Source organism: Lissotriton vulgaris, unplaced genomic scaffold, assembly GCF_964263255.1.
Source record: "Lissotriton vulgaris unplaced genomic scaffold, aLisVul1.2 SCAFFOLD_10364, whole genome shotgun sequence".
NCBI lineage: Eukaryota > Metazoa > Chordata > Amphibia > Caudata > Salamandridae > Lissotriton > Lissotriton vulgaris.
The window spans coordinates 15,951-39,479 of NW_028254813.1; the positions used below are offsets into that span (position 1 = coordinate 15,951).

Here is a 23,529-nt window from a genome sequence, read left to right on the forward strand (position 1 = left end):
TTTTGGAGATTGAGAACAGTGTCAGACCCACACACCAATTTTTCTTTAGCAGAGCAAAAGGTGTGCTCTCAATACACTGAAACCAAGACTGGCATAGAAAATCTCTAACTTTGTACACATATGCCTTAATTCAACCAATCAAAAGTCTTCCCTCACTATTTTCAAACCAACACCCTTCCCCCTCTCTGACCTTACTATCTGTTACCATAGAAACTCCCTCCTAACTGAACTGTAAGGTTCAAAAGTTTATTGTACAATGTTGCAAATTAACTCAGCAAGGATGTTTGACCTCTCAATACACCAGCTTATCCATGGTAATTTTGCTTTTAGTGACTTTTTTTAACCATTCAAATTGCTTCTTTCATACAACACAACCATGCACCCTAACTTTCAGTTTTCATCTATCTGAATCCACCAATCATTGCTTGTGATTCAAGAGCAGGGAAACTCCACAATTATTTTTTTGTAAACTCCTACTGTTCCAACTGCCATTTCATTCCCACACTTCATCTGACTGCACCAGAACCTTCTCTCAGCATGTTTTCTGTCTGGATCCTTGGACACAGCTACATCCACTGGGCTCAAAGGTATGCAGATAGCAGACATTTTCACAACCTTGATTTATCAAATGTGGAAATCAAGTGGATTGGCAAGAGAAGATTAAAATGTCACCAATTGATACCATTGGTGAAATCCTTTTTGCATCTGCCAAACCCTGACCTCTTAATAGTGCACTGTGGTGGAAATGATTTAGGCACTATGACTGGGATTGGTCTGGAAATGCTCCTAAAGGACACCTTTGATCAATTGATGACACTTTTTCCACAAACTGCCTTGGTATATTCCAATATATGCCAAAGACAGAAATGGAACTGGTCCAACCAATTTTGTCCACAATTTGAGAAAGCACGGAAACATGTGAATAAATCTGTTTCTGCTTACATGAGAGACTGTGGAATGGGTTCAATATACAATAACAACTTGCGTTACAACATGCAAGACATCTACAGAGGAGATGGTGTGCACTTCTCAGATGAGGGGAATAGAATATTCCTCCTGGATTTAAGACTGTGCATTGGAACCTACTTGTAGGTACCTAACTCAACCACAAAACCCAAAAGCTCTTTTCAGAGCTACCCTACCTCTGATCATTCAAAACGTTTATCTTTTTCTACTTTTTTCACTATTTCTCACCAAAGTACGCTCCCCGGTACGCTCCCCGGTGCGCGTACCGGGCGCTTTCCCCGTGGAAAATTAAAGAATTTTTTTTTTTACCTTTATGAGCCTCCTAAGACCCCCTCAGAAAACCTACAGGGTCAAGAAGTCTCTACCGTGCCCCCTTCTAGCCATACCGAACATTGTTTGCCCTCCATCTTATGTCTCAATTGTACCAAAACACAAAATGGAGGACTCCCGTTACGCAGCCGGTGCGCGTACCGGAGCGTGCACCGGTAAGCGCTCCATAAAAAAAGGTGGAAAAGTAATTTTCAGAAAAACCACTGGAGACACTTTCATCAAATATAGAATACGTCCTACTACATAGCAGTCCCTACCATTTGCCCACATTTGGTGGAATTCCATTGAGACATTTAGGCTACAGGCCTGTCTAAATATCCTGAGGTAAATTACATGACAAAAACACATATGAAGTGTGAGAATTTACAACCAATTAAAAAGTTTCTTTCATTGTCTACGATTATTTCCTGACGTTTGATTGGTTAAGTACAAGAATATATATAAAAGAAGAGAGGGAAACACAGCCATTTTGACTACTGCTTCCAGAAGTACATTTGAAAACAAATAACACTGACAACTTCAACTGATTTCTCCAAGGTAAGTTGTTATTTTGGAAGTATGTTGTACACTTTAAGTTAATTTAAGAAAAAATATTCTGTTAGTTATATACTATCCCTCTGTCATAGTTATAGATTGAGATAGACTTCTCTGTAATAGTTATGGATTGAATTAGGCTTCTCTGGTATATAGTACCCTAACTCTACTAATATAGTTAATTTGTATGCAATTTTCAGAAAGAAAATGGAAGGTGAAAATCAAGCAAATGTTACTTCTATCGAAGTAAAGGTGGAAAAACCAGAAGAGCAAAAAGATGAAGTTGATTTTATGTATGACTCAAATTTTTTTTCAAATTTATTTATTATGTTTTGGCTCTCAAAGAGGGCCACATAAACATATACAAGCAAAGCAACACAATCACCAAAAATACAAGAATTATAAAAACATAATATTCGAACCGTAATAGCTACACTGCAAGCCATCAGTCCGACAAGGCCGGGCAGACACAGTTTTCCAGAGAAATTAATAAATAGCTAAAAATCCTTTAAAAAAGTTAAAAACATAAGCACAGAAAATTTCATTTGGTGGGCAATAAAGTGCATGAAGAAAATCTTGTAAAGTGACAATGCTGAGGCGGAGACAGATTACTTTAAGCCAACGATTGCGCAAGTTACGTAACATAGGACAAATCAAAAGTACATGCATACAGTCCTGGTTATTCAATTTACATAAATTGCACAAAGGTGAAGTGCCATGCCATTTGGACAACAACACGTTAAGAGGGATTAAGTCATATCGTAATAAAAACCAAAACCTACGTATCCCATGTGGTAAGTTCCATAGGGCATAAGGTTGAGGCTGTTTCAACCTATAGGAGGAGATGAGCGGCTCCACATTCCTTTTATCTCCAACTGTTTTTTTGTCGGATAGAAAACTATACTCCCACGAAGCCTCCTTAAGGACCTGCTTTAACTGCGTGGGAGAGTAGGAGAAAAGAGCGCTTTCATCCAGTTTAAGGATTTTCACAGCCCCTCTGAAATTACTAACGAGTTTAGAGAACTCCTTAAAATTGCCCAAAAGTTCATTTTTGAGTAAAACTCGCAGGGTTCCCTCTCTCGCTCTGGCCAAACTGGCAACCCATCTTATTAGGGCGCACAGCCCCTGAACCCAGGCACTCCTGAGTCCAAAATCCAGCCTACAGGCGGCCAGTGGACAGGCATTGTTAAGAGTCGAGAGGGATCTTAGGAGTTTTCCCTCAGTCTTGTGGCAAAAGTCCCAATATTTTATCTCTATTATTTCTATACCGTACAAGATGGTTGCGGGGATTTTAGCTCTAAATACTTCTAGAAGGCTAGAAAAATGTCTTTTCCCCGTTGCCAGGTATAGAGACTTTAACCCATTGCCATGGGCAAGAGCTTTGCGAGAGCAGTGCTCTATATGGAGATTCTCGCTCATATTGGCCGAGAATATTTTCCCTAAAAAGGTATAACAAGTTACGACCTCCAATCTATGCCCTCCAATAGCCCAACCAAAATTTGTCGAGCGGCATTTCTTCCTACCAGCAATACACTTCACTTTACTTTTGTTAATATTGATCTTCATATGATGCTCCCCGGCAAAGTCCTGAAGGGCCTGAAGCCGGTTTGCCAGACCCGTGGGGGTTAAGTCGAGCAACAACACATCGTCGGCATACATCAGACAGGATATTGGCGCCCCTCCTATCAACGGCGCGATCCCCTCACTGTGAGACACAGTAGCAGGGAGGTCAGTTGTATATAGGGAAAACAAAAGGGGCGCCAATAAGCAGCCTTGTTTAAGGCCATTCTGAGATGGTATTTTGGCCGAAAGCCCCCTTTCGCCCCCCATTAAGACCCTGCACCAGGTCTCAGTGTGCAGAGCCCGCAGCAAATCCAACAGGGGAGTAGGGACACCCAGCGTCGCCATTTTTCTCCACAGCGTTCCACGATCTACTTTATCGAACGCTGTGGAGAAATCAATGAAGGCGGCGTATACGACACCCCCTCTCACCTGGACATATTTATCAGTAATCACCTGAAGGGCAGTCAGGTTATCCAGAGTGCCATGCTCCCTTCGGAAACCAGTCTGTTCCAACGGCAAAATGTTGCGCTCCTCGACCCAATCAGAAAGAGAACTGAGGAGACATTTCGCAAAGACCTTTCCGATGGAGTCGAGGAGCGCAATCAAGCGATAATTACTGGGGCTGTCCCTTGCCCCCTTTTTGAAGATAGGGACCAGAATGCTTCCTCTCCAAGAAGCAGGAACACATTTGGAAAGATGGCATGCCCTAAACAGGGGGTACAAGATTTTGCTCCAGCTTAAGGGGTCTTGTTTTAGGACCGTCACCGGAAGCTCATCCGGTCCCATGGCCCCAGAGGATCGCATATTTTTTATAGCCGTCTCGATTTCTTTCTCAGAGGGATAGAAAACCAGGTCATCAGGGGCAGCATACATGAAGTTATCCACACCTGTGGTCCCGTTCCCTGCATATAGTTCTCGGATATGAGAGGACCATAGATCTTCTGGTATAGATATGGGAATAGGGGAGTGGCGTGTACCACATCCTTTCCCGATTATTGCCCAAAAATCTTTAATGTTGCCATGTGCAGCAGATTCCCTTAATTTAATCCATACTTCATCCTCCCTGTCCCTTTTAATTTTTAGCTTGAATCTGCTTCTCTTTCTTTTTAACCTAGCGATATCTTTCCCACGTTCCAATACCCTTTCAACATACTGTTCACGGATTAGTTTATTTAATTCCCTATTCAGATTACGCAATGTCAGAGGAACTACCTCTCCTTTTTTCCTAGGGGGAACAGTTTTTTTAGCATTCAATAAAACCTTTAACATAAATTCCTCAAAACAAACTATTTCATTTCCGTTCCACTCTTCTATTTCCCTAAGGGTATCGGTCAGTAGATCCTGCACCCCATTGATGGCAGCATTATTCCAGAAGCATCTTCCAGATGTAGAATGGAAGGTAGCCTCCTTGCCATTTAGCGACCAGGACGCCGTATTCAGAGAGTTTAAAGAAACTGATAGTAACAATATACTATGGTCGCTCAGAGTCGTGGGTATGATCTTTAAATCAAGAATCTGGGGAAACAGACCATAGCTGGCGATAGCATAGTCCAAAATTGATGACCCAAAGGGGGATTTGTGGGTATAATTTGCGGGGACGTCAGATGGAAGTCTTCCATTTAAGATAATACCATCCCCGATCGCTAGTTCTTTTAGCAAGATCTTCCCCCTTTTATTTGTCCTTAAGTTTTCCGGGAAAAGCGTCTGGGGGATGCAATGTACTTCCTCCTTAACTTTATCCCTGAAGAGTTTTAGACTAGCGTTTGAAATTTTACAATTCAAATCACCTATAAGCAAAATTACAGGAAAAGGAGGGGAATTTTTTATCTTTTCCATATACTGGAGAACCCGCTGCAATTTATCGTTAAAACATTCCTCAGGCGGAATATACACATTAAAAATTACCATGGAGTATTTTACATTATCATGGGACAAATTCTCTAATGTTATTGTGTGGAAAAGTCTACTGGAATCAATATAATGGGAAAATCTCCATTGAAACTTATTTGACAGTAAACAGGCGAGCCCCCCCCTAGCATGCCCTTTCTTAGAGGGCGCAGCCGGAACTTCCAAAGCATAGAAATCTTTTAAAGGCGTTAACCTATCTATGCACCATGTTTCCTGAATGCACAATATATCAGCCTCCAGAGTGGATAGAAAGGCCATTTTCTCCGGGCTGCTGTGGAATCCGGCCGCGTTCCAGGAGATTATGTTTAATGCTGGGTTAAAGATGGTGGAACAATTTGGGGTTATCCTTAGTTTTTGTTGATAATGCACTATGGAGCCTCTTTGGATAAACAGTTCATAGAACGTTTGGAACGAATGGAATCATGTACTTATAATTATGAGGAAATACCGGACAATATTATGTTACAAGTTTTATTAAATTATGAAAAAGAATCAGAGGAATACATTTATATTTAATAATTTTAAATAAAAAAATTAAAAAAATCAATAAAATTAAAAAAACAACAAAAAAAACAATTATTAAACATAAAAAAATGTTAAGTGATTTTTTCCCATAGTACGCTCCCCGGTCCGCTCCCCGGTGCGCGTGCCGGGCGATTCCCCCGGGAAAATCGAAAAAAAATAAATAATTTTAGACCCCGCGGGGCCCTTTAATGGCCCCCACATCAAACCTAGGGGGACAGGGGGTGTCTACTCTGCCCCCTTATAGTCTTTTACCCCTTTGTTTTGGCCACCTCTCATGTCTCGATCCTACCGAGACACAAGATGGCGGCCGCTCCGGACTGTTTAGAATGTTTACAGACAACCGACAGCCAATCAGCTTTCCGTGAGCAAGTCGCGTGACGCGCCCGGAGAGCTTCCCGGTGCGCGTACCGGGGCGCGGCTATAGATATATATATTTTCTTGAACCTGAATTACTCAAAATCTACTGGAGCACATATCTTGAGGCATAGCAAAGGCACATCGGGCTACCAGTCCCTACAATTTTGCCAAGTTTGGTGTAAATCCATTCAGCCATTCGGGCTAAAAGTGAAATCGACCGCTCTATGGAAATTAACATGGGGAAAACGCGTTTTGGGACCCCCCTTTTATCTCGGCCCCCGCTTGACATATCCCCTCCAAACTTTCAGGGAAGGACCGGAGCTCGACGAGGCCATTTTCAGGAAATGTTCAGGCAGATTCGTCAACCGGTGCCAAAGTTATTCCAAATAGAATTTTGAGAATTAACATTGAAAAAAATCCTAACTATAACTACCTACTGGCGACCGCCAGTAGGTAATATATATATATATATAATTCACTGAAAAAACCATAGGTTTCACACCAGTTATAGTTAGGAATTAGCATTTAAAAAACCTTACAAATTCACTGAAAAAACCATAGGTTTCACACCAGTTATAGTTAGCTGGAAATTTTACTGATATAAAACCATTGAAATTCCCACGTTATAGTTAGTCGGACTCACTATAACTTGCGCGTACAATGCACTGCTGATGACGTCACATATTACATCACTCATGACATGGTCAGTGACATCACTCATGACATCACTGATGACACCATCCAGTGAATGTGTGTCTTTCTGAAAAATAACTTTGTTTTATATATGTATTTGTAAAGGTCGATGGAAGAATAAATGTTTAAATACGTGTGTAAATGGATGTTTTTTTAAAAAAAAATTGGTTGGGTAACTGGCTTATTACGTGTATCTTAGTGAATACATATATTAGCGAGTATTGTTTAAATATTTAAATGTTTGTATCAGTGTTTCTCTTTGTGTATAAGTGGCTGCAGGGGTTGGTGACTGACTCACTGTTTGTATGTGTTTTGAAGACAGCATATGTGCAGGACTGTATGGGTGGATGAGTGTGTATATGTGTGTGTTAGTGAGTGAATGACTGTCTCACTAGTGTCTTCATTAGTAACGACATATGTTTTAATCTAGTATATGTGAGTATTGATGTATATAAGTGAGTATAGTATATATAGTGAGAGATTGTAGAAGTTCCTGTTTAAATAAGTATGTGTTTCTATAAGTGATTGTTTAGGAGAGTAAGTATGGGTAAGTTTCCTTAGAAGTAAGGTGGTAGTGTGTGTATAAATGTATATGCAAATAAATGGATGTTCAATAGTTTATTTGCATGTGTGAGTATGTGTGTGAGTAACTTTTGGATGACTGCTGATGTGTAACAGGATGTATAGGTGTATCACTACATATGATGAGTGAGTATATATGAGTGACTATATAGAACTGTTGGTGAATGAGTGGATGTGTATATAGATGGTGGAATTACTGAATTGGTTGTTGTTACTGGTTTGGGTATCTCCATTTTTTCGAAAATGTTTGTTTCTATTTTTGAATATGTGTTTCAAGCGTTACATTACACTGAAATTAGGTCTGTCACTCTGTCACAAGGATGGTGTCATCAGTGATGTCATGAGTGATGTCACTGACCATGTCATGAGTGATGTAATATGTGACGTCATCAGCAGTGCATTGTACGCGCAAGTTATAGTGAGTCCGACTAACTATAACGTGGGAATTTCAATGGTTTTATATCAGTAAAATTTCCAGCTAACTATAACTGGTGTGAAACCTATGGTTTTTTCAGTGAATTTGTAAGGTTTTTTAAATGCTAATTCCTAACTATAACTGGTGTGAAACCTATGGTTTTTTCAGTGAATTTCATAGGTTTTTTTAATGCTAATTCCTAACTATAACTGGTGTGTAACCTATGGTTTTTTCAGTGAATTTCATAGGTTTTTTTAATGCTAATTCCTAACTTTTTATACAGACTCATACCTATGTGTTTTTTAGTGAATTGCTAAAGTATGTTTTTGTAAAAATGAACACTATAATGTATATTGAGATAATATTTTTAATTTAAAATATTTTTTTTTTATATTTCACTTTGGTGCGCTTTCGGTGCGCGCACCGGTGCGCGTACCGTCAGCGCACTAACAAAAAAAAAGAAAAAAAAAATGAAGGAGGGACTGTGTAATAGATAGTAAGACAGATAAAAAGTGTAAAAGGAAGTAACTGAGAAAAGAAAAATGAATAAGGGAGCAAAAGAAAGAAGAAATAGGAAGAACACTAAAGTAGAGGTTAAGGGAGAATATAAATGGATATTGAAAGTAAAAAGAAGGACAGTTAAGTATGAGAATGACAGGTAGTGACGGAATCAGAGGAAAAGAATAGCAGCGATTGAGGGAAAGTAAATATCAGTGAATATAAGTAAAGAGGGGTGAAAGAGGGTACATATAAGTGAATAAGGGCAACACATGGGGAGTAATAGAGAGAAAGAAGAGAGAGAGTAAAAGAAAGACAAAAGGAAGAACTAACTGAACTACAGTACAATGAGTGTGAAAGAAAAAAAAATGGAGAAAGAGAAAGAGGGTTAGGAAACTAAAGCAGTGGTACTAAGAGAATATAAAAAAGATAAAAAGTGGTGGAAGGAACTGAGGAAATGCAGATAGTTCCTATTAGATTAAGAAGTTGTGAATGAAGTACAGTAAAGAAACAGCAATGAAAAAAGAGTGTAAATTAGTAAAGAGAGGTAAATAAGGGTGAAAAAGAAAATGAGTGCATAACAATGTGAACACAATATAAATTACATAATGCAAACTACACAATAACTTCTACAATATGTTACATTATTTATTTTTGCTGTTCTCAGAATATATTGAATTCCACTTAAATTAGTGAGTTCAAAGTCTTCATCATATAACAGCGGGAAAAAAAAAACACAATCTAAAAGATTGTGTTTAAAAAAACCCATTCAAACATACATCTCATATATGTACACTAATCTTTGATTCACTTACTTTTCCATGAGGCCAAGTAGAAGATAGTGAAGGTCCTTTTGGTAGAAAAAAAGTCTGCTGTTCCTTATGAGTTCCATTTCATCGACTTCCTATGAAAAAAGATCTAAAAACATCATACCATACACAATCCTCACGGCCAATTTGTGTCTGATATATCGGTATTTTTTACTTTGAGATCCACTTAAAGTATCTACATGAGATAAATAATTTCAAATATTAGATTAACTAACTAACTAACTAACTTTTATTAACTATTCCCGTCTTCAAAGGCCAATTCCCTTTACTAAAACTTTGGTTTTAAAAACACTAGATAAGAATTTGTAGAGTCATAAGGCAAACGTTGTTTATAAGTTAAATGAGAATCATTGCAGTAACTCCATCCATTTTCAGATTTTAAGTAGCATGTATAATGTCCTGAGGTGGTCGAAGGTCCATCATGATAAATAATAGCTTCAGTTGTAAAGGTCCTTCCAGAAATTGATAACTGAGAAGCCACAAAATTTTTGATAGAAGTTGTCAATTTAGTTCCATCAGGTCTACATCGTTGGAAAACTAAAATGATATACTGCCCATACCTTTGTATAAATAATGTGGACAGCATTGTACAGTTACATTGGGTACACACCATATTATGATCTGCTGCTTTAACTAGATTTTTAAAAGACACTGATTTACAGTCTGGTAAAGTCAAATATATAAATCTTTCAGTGTCTATTGTAGTAGTACTTGATAAACTACAATTGTGGCAGTCATGCTGCCATTGATAAGAAAGACTGAAAAGATTATCTACATCTACACCTTCATCTTCCAAAACACCAAACATATACATTAAAAATTCCTGACAATCCTGCTGAATGTTCTGTGAAAATTTATCTTGACCAGAACACAAATCTAAAATATTTCGAATTTCTGTTACACTTTCTATTTGTGCTGTAACACTGCTACATTTCTGAAACACAGAATTCAATAAACCACACAATCTTTGATCCCGATTTTCAACAATCTGTTCTTGTAAACTTTTAAGAAAAAAAACAACATTAACCACTACATTAGCATAGCAGTTGACACCAGAACTGTTTTCAAACTGAAATCCAACAACATTTTCTCCACAATTCTTTTTCTTCCTGTTTTCAATTACAGTTTTCTCTACTTTTTGTCTTTTTGCAACTACCTCACTACAATTATCCTCATTTCTTCTTTTTCGGCCTACCACACGTTTTTCAAACAGAGGATATTGAGGCAAATGTGGAGCATACTCTCTTCTTAACCTATTGTATTCTTTAACACAATCTAGATCGGCAGAAATATTTGTCTCATCACATGCAATCAAATACAATCCTGATAAAGTTCTGACTCGAGATAATGCCACATATGCCATACCCTCTTTAAACACAGATCTTCCAATGTTCACCAATGCACTATCTACACTTAAACCTTGAGATTTATGAATTGTCACTGCATACGCCAAACAAACAGGAAACTGTTTTCGGCGAACATATAAGTCTTTTACAAGTAAAAATCTAGCAGAACAACGACTTATTTGTTGTACTTGTTCAATGCCATCAAATTTTATTTTTAAAAATTCAATTCCATCTCTATTTCTGTAATTCACAAAATCAACAACATAACCCATTGCTCCATTTACCAGACCGCTTTCAACATTTAAATTCCTTCTCAAAATGATACGACAATTTAAACACACATTCAGAGTCTTTTCAAAACCAGCTGTTTTTGAAATACTTTTCTCCAATGAATGCAATTTAATTTTCAAATTTTCTGACAAAACAATTGTTGCACCCATATGCTCTATTTTATCTATTGCTTCTAGTTTCACAATCTCTTCATTTTCTAAGTCTAACATTTTTTGGTTGAAGATGGAACATTCTTGCAGAGTTGGCATCAAACATATCCCAGATTTCTTCTCAGTCATTTTTTTAAAAATATTCTCTGGAAGAATGTTTTCATTTGGATACAAATTTGAAATTAATCGACTATGCAAAGCTTTTTTCCCTTTCTCAGTCATTTTTCCAATTCTTACATCTTGTAGAATATTTTTATAATCTTCATCCTTGGCCTGTCGCATATTTTGAAGCAGTTCAGCATATTTAAAATTTAGCCATATATTAACATTTCCAATGCTTCCAAGGGACTTCCTGGTATCTTCATGCGTGAGCATTTTAAACACTGGTTGTCCTTTTACTGGAGTCAACTGCAATAGATCTCCAAAAACAATAATGTGTTTTCCTCCAAATAACACATCATAGTCTGTTTTAAGAATTTCTTGCATTCTCAAATGCACAAAAGCAAGCATTAGATTTGAGACCATGCTTACTTCATCTATGATAAGAAGTTTCATTTTCTTCAAGACTCTTGAAACTTCAGAACACGCATCTCCAGATAGCTTGTTGTAATGCAATTTATTATCATGTTCAACTGGCAGCATCAATAAACGATGTAGAGTAATCCCTTTAATGTTATGTGCTGCCAGACCAGTTGGAGCAGTTACAACACAAGACAGTGGTGAATCAGTCCTTTTCTGCAGATAACTTGCAACGGCTTTAATTAGAAAACTTTTTCCTGTCCCCGCTTCTCCACTTACATACAGTCGGACAGGGTCAAATAATATACATGAGCACTCTTTTTTCTCATGTCTGAATCCATGTTCAATCTGCTCTGTGACTTCATCATATATCTTTTTCTGCTCAATGTTTAGTTACGTTACCAAATCTTCTAAGTTAACTCCATCCTCTTGAGCTTGTTCCATAGCTCTTTCCACCTCATCCATGGCAGTGGCAGCTTCATTTTGGATAATTGGTCCTCCTAGTGGATCCTGGCTCAATGAAGTAGAACTCTGACTATCTTGAGAACTGTTTCTAGCTATCTCTTCAGCAATTGTGGTTTCTTGCTCCATTTCTTCATTCAACATTTGCAGATAATTTAGAAAAATAGGACATTCTATGGTATCCTTAGTTGCATTAAAAGAGTCTTCATAACAGAGAAAATCTCCAAGTAGTTCCTCTTCTGTACGCCATGGCTTAAAGAGTTGCAAAAGAGCTAAGTAGTAAAATTCTCTTTTGTCTGGAACTTCACAACTCAATTTTCGATGATTAATCAAATGGCCTTTTTTCTGCTTCACTAGACATCCTTCATAGCCAATGAGTGCATATTTTCCATTATTGATATCTTCTGTGATGTTCCTCTTATAACTGTAGTTTTGAAGAACTTCATACAAACATGTGTTCTCAAGGTGAGTACTTCTATTTGGATAGTATGTATCCAACATATTTGTCTTCAAAATATCTGTACTGTTTGGTTCTTTTTCCGCCAAATATTCAATTTCTTGTACAGATTTCAAAACTCGGTTTCGTGTGGCAGCAAGACCAAGACTCACCCAAATGATTGTTCTTGATTTGGCATAGAGACTTGCTGATGATAACCGATCAGAACATTCATATGCTCCAATTTCTCGATGCGACAACATCTTCAGACTGAAACTGTATAATTTCTTGCTTAGACTCTTTTCATGTGAAATGTCCTCCCACATTTCCTTCAGTTCTGTCTTTTCTTTTTTGGTGATGTAAGATGTCACATATCGAGCCACAGCAATAGAGTTGTCAGCAACGAACTGAATATCCATGTTAGCATTCCACATGGACAAAATCACTGGGTTGTAATCGTTGATGTACTTAGATTCTTCATTTCTTTTCAAATTATATGTGTTTTTGGGAGATTTTCTCGTCACAGTATGTCGTAGAGATGACATCAAATTATTTACTCTTCCCTTAGAAATCACTGGTCGAGGAAATGCAAAACGACATTTCGTGTAGTACTTTTCCTTGTTTTTAAATTTTCGACGACAGTACTTTCCACAACGATGAGATTGAAAACGTAAAACTTGTTGCCTTAAATTGTTTTCTTCAGTAGATTTTGGAACAGCACATGTTGAATACTCTTCAATGAAACTCATCACTGTTTCATCTGAATCTGTTCCAAATTTGGGTGCATCTTTAATCCACAACAACATATGTATATGAGGAGCACCTCTCGCTTGATATTCCTTCCTCCAAAAGAAATCCAAAACCTCTCCAAGGGGAGGATTTTTTTTGTTGGTAATAAAAGACATCATAGCTTCAAATCTATGATTAAAATATCTGCAAACATTCACTGGATCTAAAGAACACAGTTCTCCTGGTGTTTTCAATTCTATATTTGGTATGTTTTCATTTGCCTCTCGTAGAAATTGAAGTAAATCGTCCCATGCATACTCAGCACAGCTAAGAGTGAGGAACCATGTAGGAGTTCCTAAGTTTCTTAGCATACATTTCAATTCTCCATGACGACGAAACCAATACTCATTGGTTCCACGTTGACATGCCATGAGATTGATTAGCTGAGATTCCAAAATACTGTCTTGCAGATTAACTTTCTCCATAAAGTCCCTTGCACATACATTTTGCAAATGAGGTCCACTTTTTAATATATGATTAACTGCATAAGAAAGCCCAGACAAATCACTTTCAAACAGTAGATGAAATAAATATGGAATGCATTGACGAAACCTTGGATCTTCTGCATATAATCTTAGAGTCCGGTATTCAGCTGCAGGAATTTGAACTGGTCGATCATCATATCGTCCACCACAACCTGTTGGAAATAATTGTGGAAAACAACGAGCTTCCAAACTTTCTTCCCATACACTAATGGGACTTCCTTTTGCTGCCTTCATTTGAAACAAGTCAATTGCATTTCCCATTACTTCTTTGGAATGCAAAGGATGAACAGTATAATGTTCATATATTTCTTCAGTTCTAGACACATCAACTTTTTCAATTTGACCAACTGAAGAATCACTATCTTCTTCTGTAGCTGTTTCCTCAACTCCAACACTTACATGTTTGTAGTACTCATTGTTTTTAACTAAATACAACGTTGCCTTCTTGACTTTTTTAACATCCACTAAATCTTGCCAAATTTTCTTACTCTTTGTTGGAACCCCATTAACTAGAATAACTAAAGGATCTTCTTCTACTCTTTCTACACCAATTGTATTAATATTTTTCTTTACATCTAGAGGCAAATAAACAACTCTTCCCTTTAATCCTCTCAGTAAATCTGATGGAGGCAATTTCCCTGTCTTAGGCTCCATGCGTACAATAGCCTGAAAAGGATGGACACATTGAATCAAAATAGATTCATAAGTATTTAGATCCATCAATTCAGAAGGAATATCTATCAACTGAAGATTATTATAAACTGCTCTTGCAGGCATTCTATTTTCATTTAATTTTTTCAAACAATAAGTGCAAATACGCTGATCCAAACTCAAATCAAAAGAATTCTCCACCAACAAATAACTTACAAAATCCTCCCATTCACTATTATTTTCCAATTCACTTTTTGCATATAAATCAACTAACCTAGTCTGAATTTTATAATGAGTCCGTCGACAACACACACAAGTTACATTAGGCCTCTCACTTGATTTCACCTTAAACTTGATAATTTCCTCATCAAACTTTTCAATACTTGAAATTTGTCCATTATCTTCTGCATTGCCATCCATTACTATATCTATTTCTACACTGTCCTCTTTGTTCCCAAAATAACAAAACTCAATTTCTTCACAAATAGTCTTCACATCCACTTCAGATCCATGCAAAAGAGCACTATTTAACTGTTTAAGCTTAAGTGCAGGACTTTTTGCATAATACAACTTCCTCACTAATTTCCTTACGTTATTATGATGCACTGCTAACATCCTAAAATGATGAAAAACACTCCGACAAACTTTTCTAGAAAGACATGCTAGTGAATGCCCTTGCAAACCTGTGCTTTCTCTCACTCTGCAAGGATCTAACTCTTGCAGGATCTTCATTTTTTGTTTGAGACTTTTTTTACTATATGTACGTAAGAAATTTCGAAGCAAATCAATTGATTCCTGTCGCACACTACAAATACTACTGCATTTCCATGTGTACACTGGACCCTTAGTACGTCTCTCTAAAACTTCATCAGCTAACACCTCTTCTGCATCTCTAGGTACAAGTTTCTCTTTTTCCATCACACAACTATCTTTCACCTCATAGGCACGACCACTGGTGTCAACCGCATGCACCAAATCATTTTCCTGAAAGTAACTCTCCTCATTAAAAAAAGGCTCAGAACTTGAACTATGCATCCATTCACCAGAAAATACTTCACAAAAATTACTCCGATTAATAATTCTTTTCCATCTACTGTTCGATTTGAAAACATCCATTGCCTTATTAAGTATCCTAATTCTATTGATTATTAAAATAAATAATTTTTTCTTAACTTCAAAAGCCTGATCAACAATCTTTTCTACACTTTTCTTTTTCTTGTAAAAAGCAGCTTTTAGTTTACTTTTCTTTTCATTTTTTAGCAAATTTAAAACTACCCTATTGCGAAACATTCGCCTACGAATGTCCCTAAAAACATTTACCCTTCTATTGCTAACCATTCTCTTCTCTCCTGGTCCAATGGAAACATTTTTTGTGGGCTTCTCTTTCCTTTTTAGATTTGTTGACTTTTTCTGTATATTCACATTAGCAATTTCATTTTTTTCCTACGACATATGTTACGAAGAAAAGACTTAATTGGCTTACCAGAAGCTTTTCTGGTGTTTTTTGAAGTAGTTGTTGAAGAGGATTCCATAAACTCTGTTGTTGATGTTCTCCTTTTCCGTATGGTATTTTTGATTTTTCTTTGCCTTGAAGGCATTTTTGCTTGCTTTTCAGAAGTTGATTTGAATCTGTTGTTCTGTTAAAAAAACACATGAAAGACCACTATTAGCAAACAACAAAGTAATGTTAAAAAGCAAACAATATAAACAATAAATTGCAACATATTTAAGTTTATACAATAGCAACTCATGGCTTTATTTTTAAAGGCCTTGCGCCACCAGTGCGTCACTTATTACCCATGTTTAAAGTCAAGCATCAGCTGCACATGGCATTCATAAATAAGGGCCAAATGCAAATACCAATCAATTGCACCCAAAAATCGATTTTTCAATAACATGTAAGAAACACTGCGCAAAACCTAAGTACAACCACTCAATATCATCAAACAAAGTCAGGGTCTGATTTATAAAGGCCTTGCGCCACCAGTGCGTCACTTATTACCCATGTTTAAAGTCTTGCATCGGCTGCACATGGCAATCATAAATAAGGGCCAAATACATATACCAATCAATTGCACCCAAAAATCGATTTTTGAATAACATGTAAGAAACACTGTGCAGAACCTATGTACAACCAATCAATATCATCAAACAAAGTCAGGGCCTTATTTATGAAAGCCTTGCGCCACCAGTGTGTCACTTATTACCCATGTTTAAAGTCATGCATCAGTTGCACATGGCAATCATAAATAAGGGCCAAATACATATACCAATCAATTGCACCCCAAAATCGATTTTTCAATAACATGTAAGAAACACTGCGCAAAACCTAAGTACAACCACTCAATATCATCAAACAAAGTCAGGGCCTTATTTATGAAAGCCTTGCGCCACCAGTGCGTCACGTATTACCCATGTTGAAAGTCATGCATCGGCTGCACATGGCAATCATAAATAAGGGCCAAATACATATACCAATCAATTGCACCCAAAAATCGATTTTTGAATAGCATGTAAGAAACACTGCGCAAAACCTAAGTACAACCACTCAATATCATCAAACAAAGTCAGGGCCTTATTTATGAAAGCCTTGCGCCACCAGTGCGTCACGTATTACCCATGTTGAAAGTCATGCATCGGCTGCACATGGCAATCATAAATAAGGGCCAAATACATATACCAATCAATTGCACCCAAAAATCAATTTTTGAATAACATGTAAGAAACACTGCGCAGAACCTATGTACAACCAATCAATATCATCAAACAAAGTCAGGGCCTTATTTATGAAAGCCTTGCGCCACCAGTGCGTCACGTATTACCCATGTTTAAAGTCATGCATCGGCTGCACATGGCAATCATAAATAAGGGCCAAATACATATACCAATCAATTGCACCCAAAAATCGATTTTTGAATAGCATGTAAGAAACACTGCGCAAAACCTAAGTACAACCACTCAATATCATCAAACAAAGTCAGGGCCTTATTTATGAAAGCCTTGCGCCACCAGTGCGTCACGTATTACCCATGTTGAAAGTCATGCATCGGCTGCACATGGCAATCATAAATAAGGGCCAAATACATATACCAATCAATTGCACCCAAAAATCAATTTTTGAATAACATGTAAGAAACACTGCGCAGAACCTATGTACAACCAATCAATATCATCAAACAAAGTCAGGGCCTTATTTATGAAAGCCTTGCGCCACCAGTGCGTCACTTATTACCCATGTTTAAAGTCATGCATCAGCTGCACATGGCAATCATAAATAAGGGCCAAATACATATACCAATCAATTGCACCCAAAAATCGATTTTTGAATAACATGTAAGAAACACGGCGCAGAACCTAAGTACAACCAATCAATATCATCAAACAAAGTCAGGGCCTTATTTATGAAAGCCTTGCGCCACCAGTGCGTCACTTATTACCCATGTTTAAAGTCATGCATCAGCTGCACATGGCAATCATAAATAAGTGCCAAATACATATACCAATCAATTGCACCCAAAAATCGATTTTTGAATAACATGTAAGGAACACTGCACAGAACCTAAGTACAACCACTCAATATCATCAAACAAAGTCAGGCCTTATTTATGAAAGCCTTGCGCCACCAGTGCGTCACTTATTACCCATGTTTAAAGTCATGCATCAGTTGCACATGGCAATCATAAATTAGGGCAAAATACATATACTAATCAATTGCACCCAAAAATCAATTTTACAATAACATGTAAGAAACACGGCGCAGAACCTAAGTACAACCAATCAATATCATCAAACAAAGTCAGGGCCTTATTTATGAAAGCCTTGCGCCACCAGTGCGTCACGTATTACCCATGTTGAAAGTCATGCATCGGCTGCACATGGCAATCATAAATAAGGGCCAAATACATATACCAATCAATTGCACCCAAAAATCGATTTTTGAATAACATGTAAGGAACACTGCACAGAACCTAAGTACAACCACTCAATATCATCAAACAAAGTCAGGGCCTTATTTATGAAAGCCTTGCGCCACCAGTGCGTCACGTATTACCCATGTTTAAAGTCATGCATCGGCTGCACATGGCAATCATAAATAAGGGCCAAATACATATACCAATCAATTGCACCCAAAAATCGATTTTTGAATAGCATGTAAGAAACACTGCGCAAAACCTAAGTACAACCACTCAATATCATCAAACAAAGTCAGGGCCTTATTTATGAAAGCCTTGCGCCACCAGTGCGTCACGTATTACCCATGTTGAAAGTCATGCATCGGCTGCACATGGCAATCATAAATAAGGGCCAAATACATATACCAATCAATTGCACCCAAAAATCAATTTTTGAATAACATGTAAGAAACACTGCGCAGAACCTATGTACAACCAATCAATATCATCAAACAAAGTCAGGGCCTTATTTATGAAAGCCTTGCGCCACCAGTGCGTCACTTATTACCCATGTTTAAAGTCATGCATCAGCTGCACATGGCAATCATAAATAAGGGCCAAATACATATACCAATCAATTGCACCCAAAAATCGATTTTTGAATAACATGTAAGAAACACTGTGCAGAACCTATGTACAACCAATCAATATCATCAAACAAAGTCAGAGCCTTATTTATGAAAGCCTTGCGCCACCAGTGCGTCACTTATTACCCATGTTTAAAGTCATGCATCAGCTGCACATGGCAATCATAAATAAGTGCCAAATACATATACCAATCAATTGCACCCAAAAATCGATTTTTGAATAACATGTAAGGAACACTGCACAGAACCTAAGTACAACCACTCAATATCATCAAACAAAGTCAGGCCTTATTTATGAAAGCCTTGCGCCACCAGTGCGTCACTTATTACCCATGTTTAAAGTCATGCATCAGTTGCACATGGCAATCATAAATTAGGGCAAAATACATATACTAATCAATTGCACCCAAAAATCAATTTTACAATAACATGTAAGAAACACGGCACAGAACCTAAGTACAACCAATCAATATCATCAAACAAAGTCAGGGCCTTATTTATGAAAGCCTTGCGCCACCAGTGCGTCACGTATTACCCATGTTGAAAGTCATGCATCGGCTGCACATGGCAATCATAAATAAGGGCCAAATACATATACCAATCAATTGCACCCAAAAATCGATTTTTGAATAACATGTAAGGAACACTGCACAGAACCTAAGTACAACCACTCAATATCATCAAACAAAGTCAGGGCCTTATTTATGAAAGCCTTGCGCCACCAGTGCGTCACTTATTACCCATGTTTAAAGTCATGCATCAGCTGCACATGGCATTCATAAATAAGGGCCAAATACATATACCAATCAATTGCACCCAAAAATCGATTTTTCAATAACATGTAAGAAGCACTGTGCAGAACCTATGTACAACCAATCAATATCATCAAACAAAGTCAGAGCCTTATTTATGAAAGCCTTGCGCCACCAGTGCGTCACTTATTACCCATGTTTAAAGTCATGCATCAGCTGCACATAGCAATCATAAATAAGGGCCAAATACATATACCAATCAATTGCACCCAAAAATCGATTTTTGAATAACATGTAAGGAACACTGCACAGAACCTAAGTACAACCACTCAATATCATCAAACAAAGTCAGGCCTTATTTATGAAAGCCTTGCGCCACCAGTGCGTCACTTATTACCCATGTTTAAAGTCATGCATCAGTTGCACATGGCAATCATAAATTAGGGCAAAATACATATACTAATCAATTGCACCCAAAAATCGATTTTTCAATAACATGTAAGAAACACGGCGCAGAACCTAAGTACAACCAATCAATATCATCAAACAAAGTCAGGGCCTTATTTATGAAAGCCTTGCGCCACCAGTGCGTCACTTATTACCCATGTTTAAAGTCATGCATCAGCTGCACATGGCATTCATAAATAAGGGCCAAATACATATACCAATCAATTGCACCCAAAAATCGATTTTTGTTTAACATGTAAGAAGCACTGTGCAGAACCTATGTACAACCAATCAATATCATCAAACAAAGTCAGAGCCTTATTTATGAAAGCCTTGCACCACCAGTGCGTCACTTATTACCCATGTTTAAAGTCATGCATCAGCTGCACATGGCAATCATAAATAAGGGCCAAATACATATACCAATCAATTGCACCCAAAAATCGATTTTTGAATAACATGTAAGGAACACTGCACAGAACCTAAGTACAACCACTCAATATCATCAAACAAAGTCAGGCCTTATTTATGAAAGCCTTGCGCCACCAGTGCGTCACTTATTACCCATGTTTAAAGTCATGCATCAGTTGCACATGGCAATCATAAATTAGGGCAAAATACATATACTAATCAATTGCACCCAAAAATCGATTTTTCAATAACATGTAAGAAACACGGCGCAGAACCTAAGTACAACCAATCAATATCATCAAACAAAGTCAGGGCCTTATTTATGAAAGCCTTGCGCCACCAGTGCGTCACTTATTACCCATGTTTAAAGTCATGCATCAGCTGCACATGGCATTCATAAATAAGGGCCAAATACATATACCAATCAATTGCACCCAAAAATCGATTTTTGAATAACATGTAAGGAACACTGCACAGAACCTAAGTACAACCACTCAATATCATCAAACAAAGTCAGGGCCTTATTTATGAAAGCCTTGCGCCACCAGTGCGTCACTTATTACCCATGTTTAAAGTCATGCATCAGCTGCACATGGCATTCATAAATAAGGGCCAAATACATATACCAATCAATTGCACCCAAAAATCGATTTTTCAATAACATGTAAGAAACACTGCACAGAACCTAACTACAACCACTCAATATCATCAAACAAAGTCAGGGCCTCATTTATAAAAGCCTGGCGCCACCAGTGCATCACTTATTACCCATGTTTAAAGTCATGCATCAACTGCACATGGCAATCATAAAAAAGGCCAAATAAAAATACCATTCATTTGCACCCAAAATCGATTTTTAAATAACATGTAAAAAACACTGCGCAGGACTTATATACTAACATACAATTTCACTTCTAAAACATAACTATCTGCTTCCAAATATTCTCCATAGAGAAAATAAATCTCTATCTAAATTAAATGAATCATTACTTACCTTTAGAAATGCTTTTGGAGATTGAAAACAGTGTCAGACACACACACCAATTTTTCTTTAGCAGAGGAAAAGGTGTGCTCTCAATACACTGAAACCAAGACTGGCATAGAAAATCTCTATCTTTGTACACATATGCCTTAATTCAACCAATGAAAACTCTTCCCTCACTATTTTCAAACCAACACCCATCCCCCTCTCAAACCTTTCTATCTGTTACCATAGCAACTCCCTCCTAACTGAACTCTAAGGTTCAAAAGTTTATCTTACAATGTTGCAAATTAACTCAGCAAGGATGTTTGACCTGTCAATACAGCAGCCTATACAGGGTATTTTTGCTTTTGGTGACTTTTTTTAAACCATTCAAATTGCTTCTTTCACACAACATAACCATACACCCTAACTTTCAGTTTTCAACTATCTGAATCCACCAATCATTGCTAGTGATTCAAGAGCACAGAAACTCCACAATTATTTTTTTGTGAACTCCTACTGTTCCAACTGCCATTTCATTCCCACACTTCATCTGACTGGACCAGAACCTTCTCACATCATGTACTCTGTTTGGGTTATTGGACATAGCTACATCCACTGGGCTCAAAGGTATGCAGCTAGCAGAAATTTTCATAACCTTGATTTATCAAATGTGGAAATCAAGTGGATTGGCCACAGAGGATTAAAATGTCACCAATTGATACCATTGGTGAAAACCTTTTTGCATCTGCCAGAACCTGACCTTATAATTGTGCACTGTGGTGGAAACGATCTAGGCACATTAACTGGGGTAGGTCTGGAAATGCTATTAAAGGACACCTTTCATCAATTGATGATACTTTTTCCCCACACTGCCTTGGTATATTCCAATATATGCCAAAGACAGAAATGGAACTGGTCCAACCAATTTGGTCCACAATTTGAGAAAGCACGGAAGCATGTAAATAAATCTGTTTCTGCTTACATGAGAGACTATGGAATGGGTTCATTATACAATAATAACTTGCGTTACAACATGCAAGACATCTACAGAGGAGATGGAGTGCACTTCTCAGATGAGGGGAATAGAATATTCCTCCTGAATTTAAGAATGTGTATTGGAACCTACTTGTAGGTACCTAAATCAACCACAGAACCCAAAAGCTCTTTTCAGAGCTACCCTAACTCTGATCATTCAAAGCGTTTATTTTTTTCTAACTTTTTTCACTATTTTTCACCAAAGTACGCGTACGAGTACGCTTAAAGGTGCGCGCACCGGGCGCTCCCCCCGTGGAAAATTAAAGAATTTTTTTTTTTTTTTTTACGTTTATGAGCCTCCTAAGCCCCCCTCAGAAAACCTAGAGGGTCAAGAAGTCTCTACAGTTCCCCCTTCTATCCATTCCGAACATTGTTTACCCTCCATCTTGTGTCTCGATTGTTCCGAAACACAAAATGGATGACTCCCGTTACGCTGCCCGTGCGCGTACTGGAGCGCGCACTAGTAAGCGCAAAATAAAAAAAGGTGGGAAAGTAATTTACGGAAAACCCAATGGAGACACTTTCATCAAATATAGAATACGCCCTACTACATAGCAGTCCCTACCATTTGCCCAAATTTGGTGAAATTCCATTGAGACATTTAGGCTACAGGCCTGTCTAAATATCCTGAGGTAAATTACATGACAAAAACACACTTGTAATGTTAGAATTTACAACCAATTAAAAAGTATCTCTCATTTTCTACGATTTTTTCCTGTCGTTTGATTGGTTAAGTACAACAATATATATAAAAGAAGAGAGGGAAACACAGCCATTTTGACTACTGCTTCCTGAAGTACACTTGAAAACAAATTTCACTGTCAACTTCAACTAATTTCTCTAAGGTAACTTCTAATTATGGAAGTATATTGTACACGTTAAGTTTATTTCTTAAAAAATATTCTGTTAGTGATATGCTATCCCTCTTTAATAGTTAGAGATAGACATAGACTTCTCTGTAATAGTTATGGATTGAGTTAGGCTTCTCTGGTATACTAGCTCTACTAATATAGTTAATTTATATGCAATTTTCAGAAAGAAAATGGAA

At 37.5% G+C, this 23,529-nt stretch overlaps 1 long non-coding RNA gene across 1 annotated transcript; it reads right to left on the minus strand.

The window, feature by feature from the left end:
* Positions 1-9,186: 9,186 nt before the first annotated feature.
* Positions 9,187-21,562, minus strand: LOC147659410 (uncharacterized). Its single transcript, XR_015307267.1, has 3 exons — positions 21,474-21,562; positions 15,813-15,966; positions 9,187-9,275 (listed from the first exon to the last, which is right to left on the minus strand). It is a non-coding gene; the product is annotated as an uncharacterized LOC147659410 (long non-coding RNA).
* Positions 21,563-23,529: the final 1,967 nt, after the last annotated feature.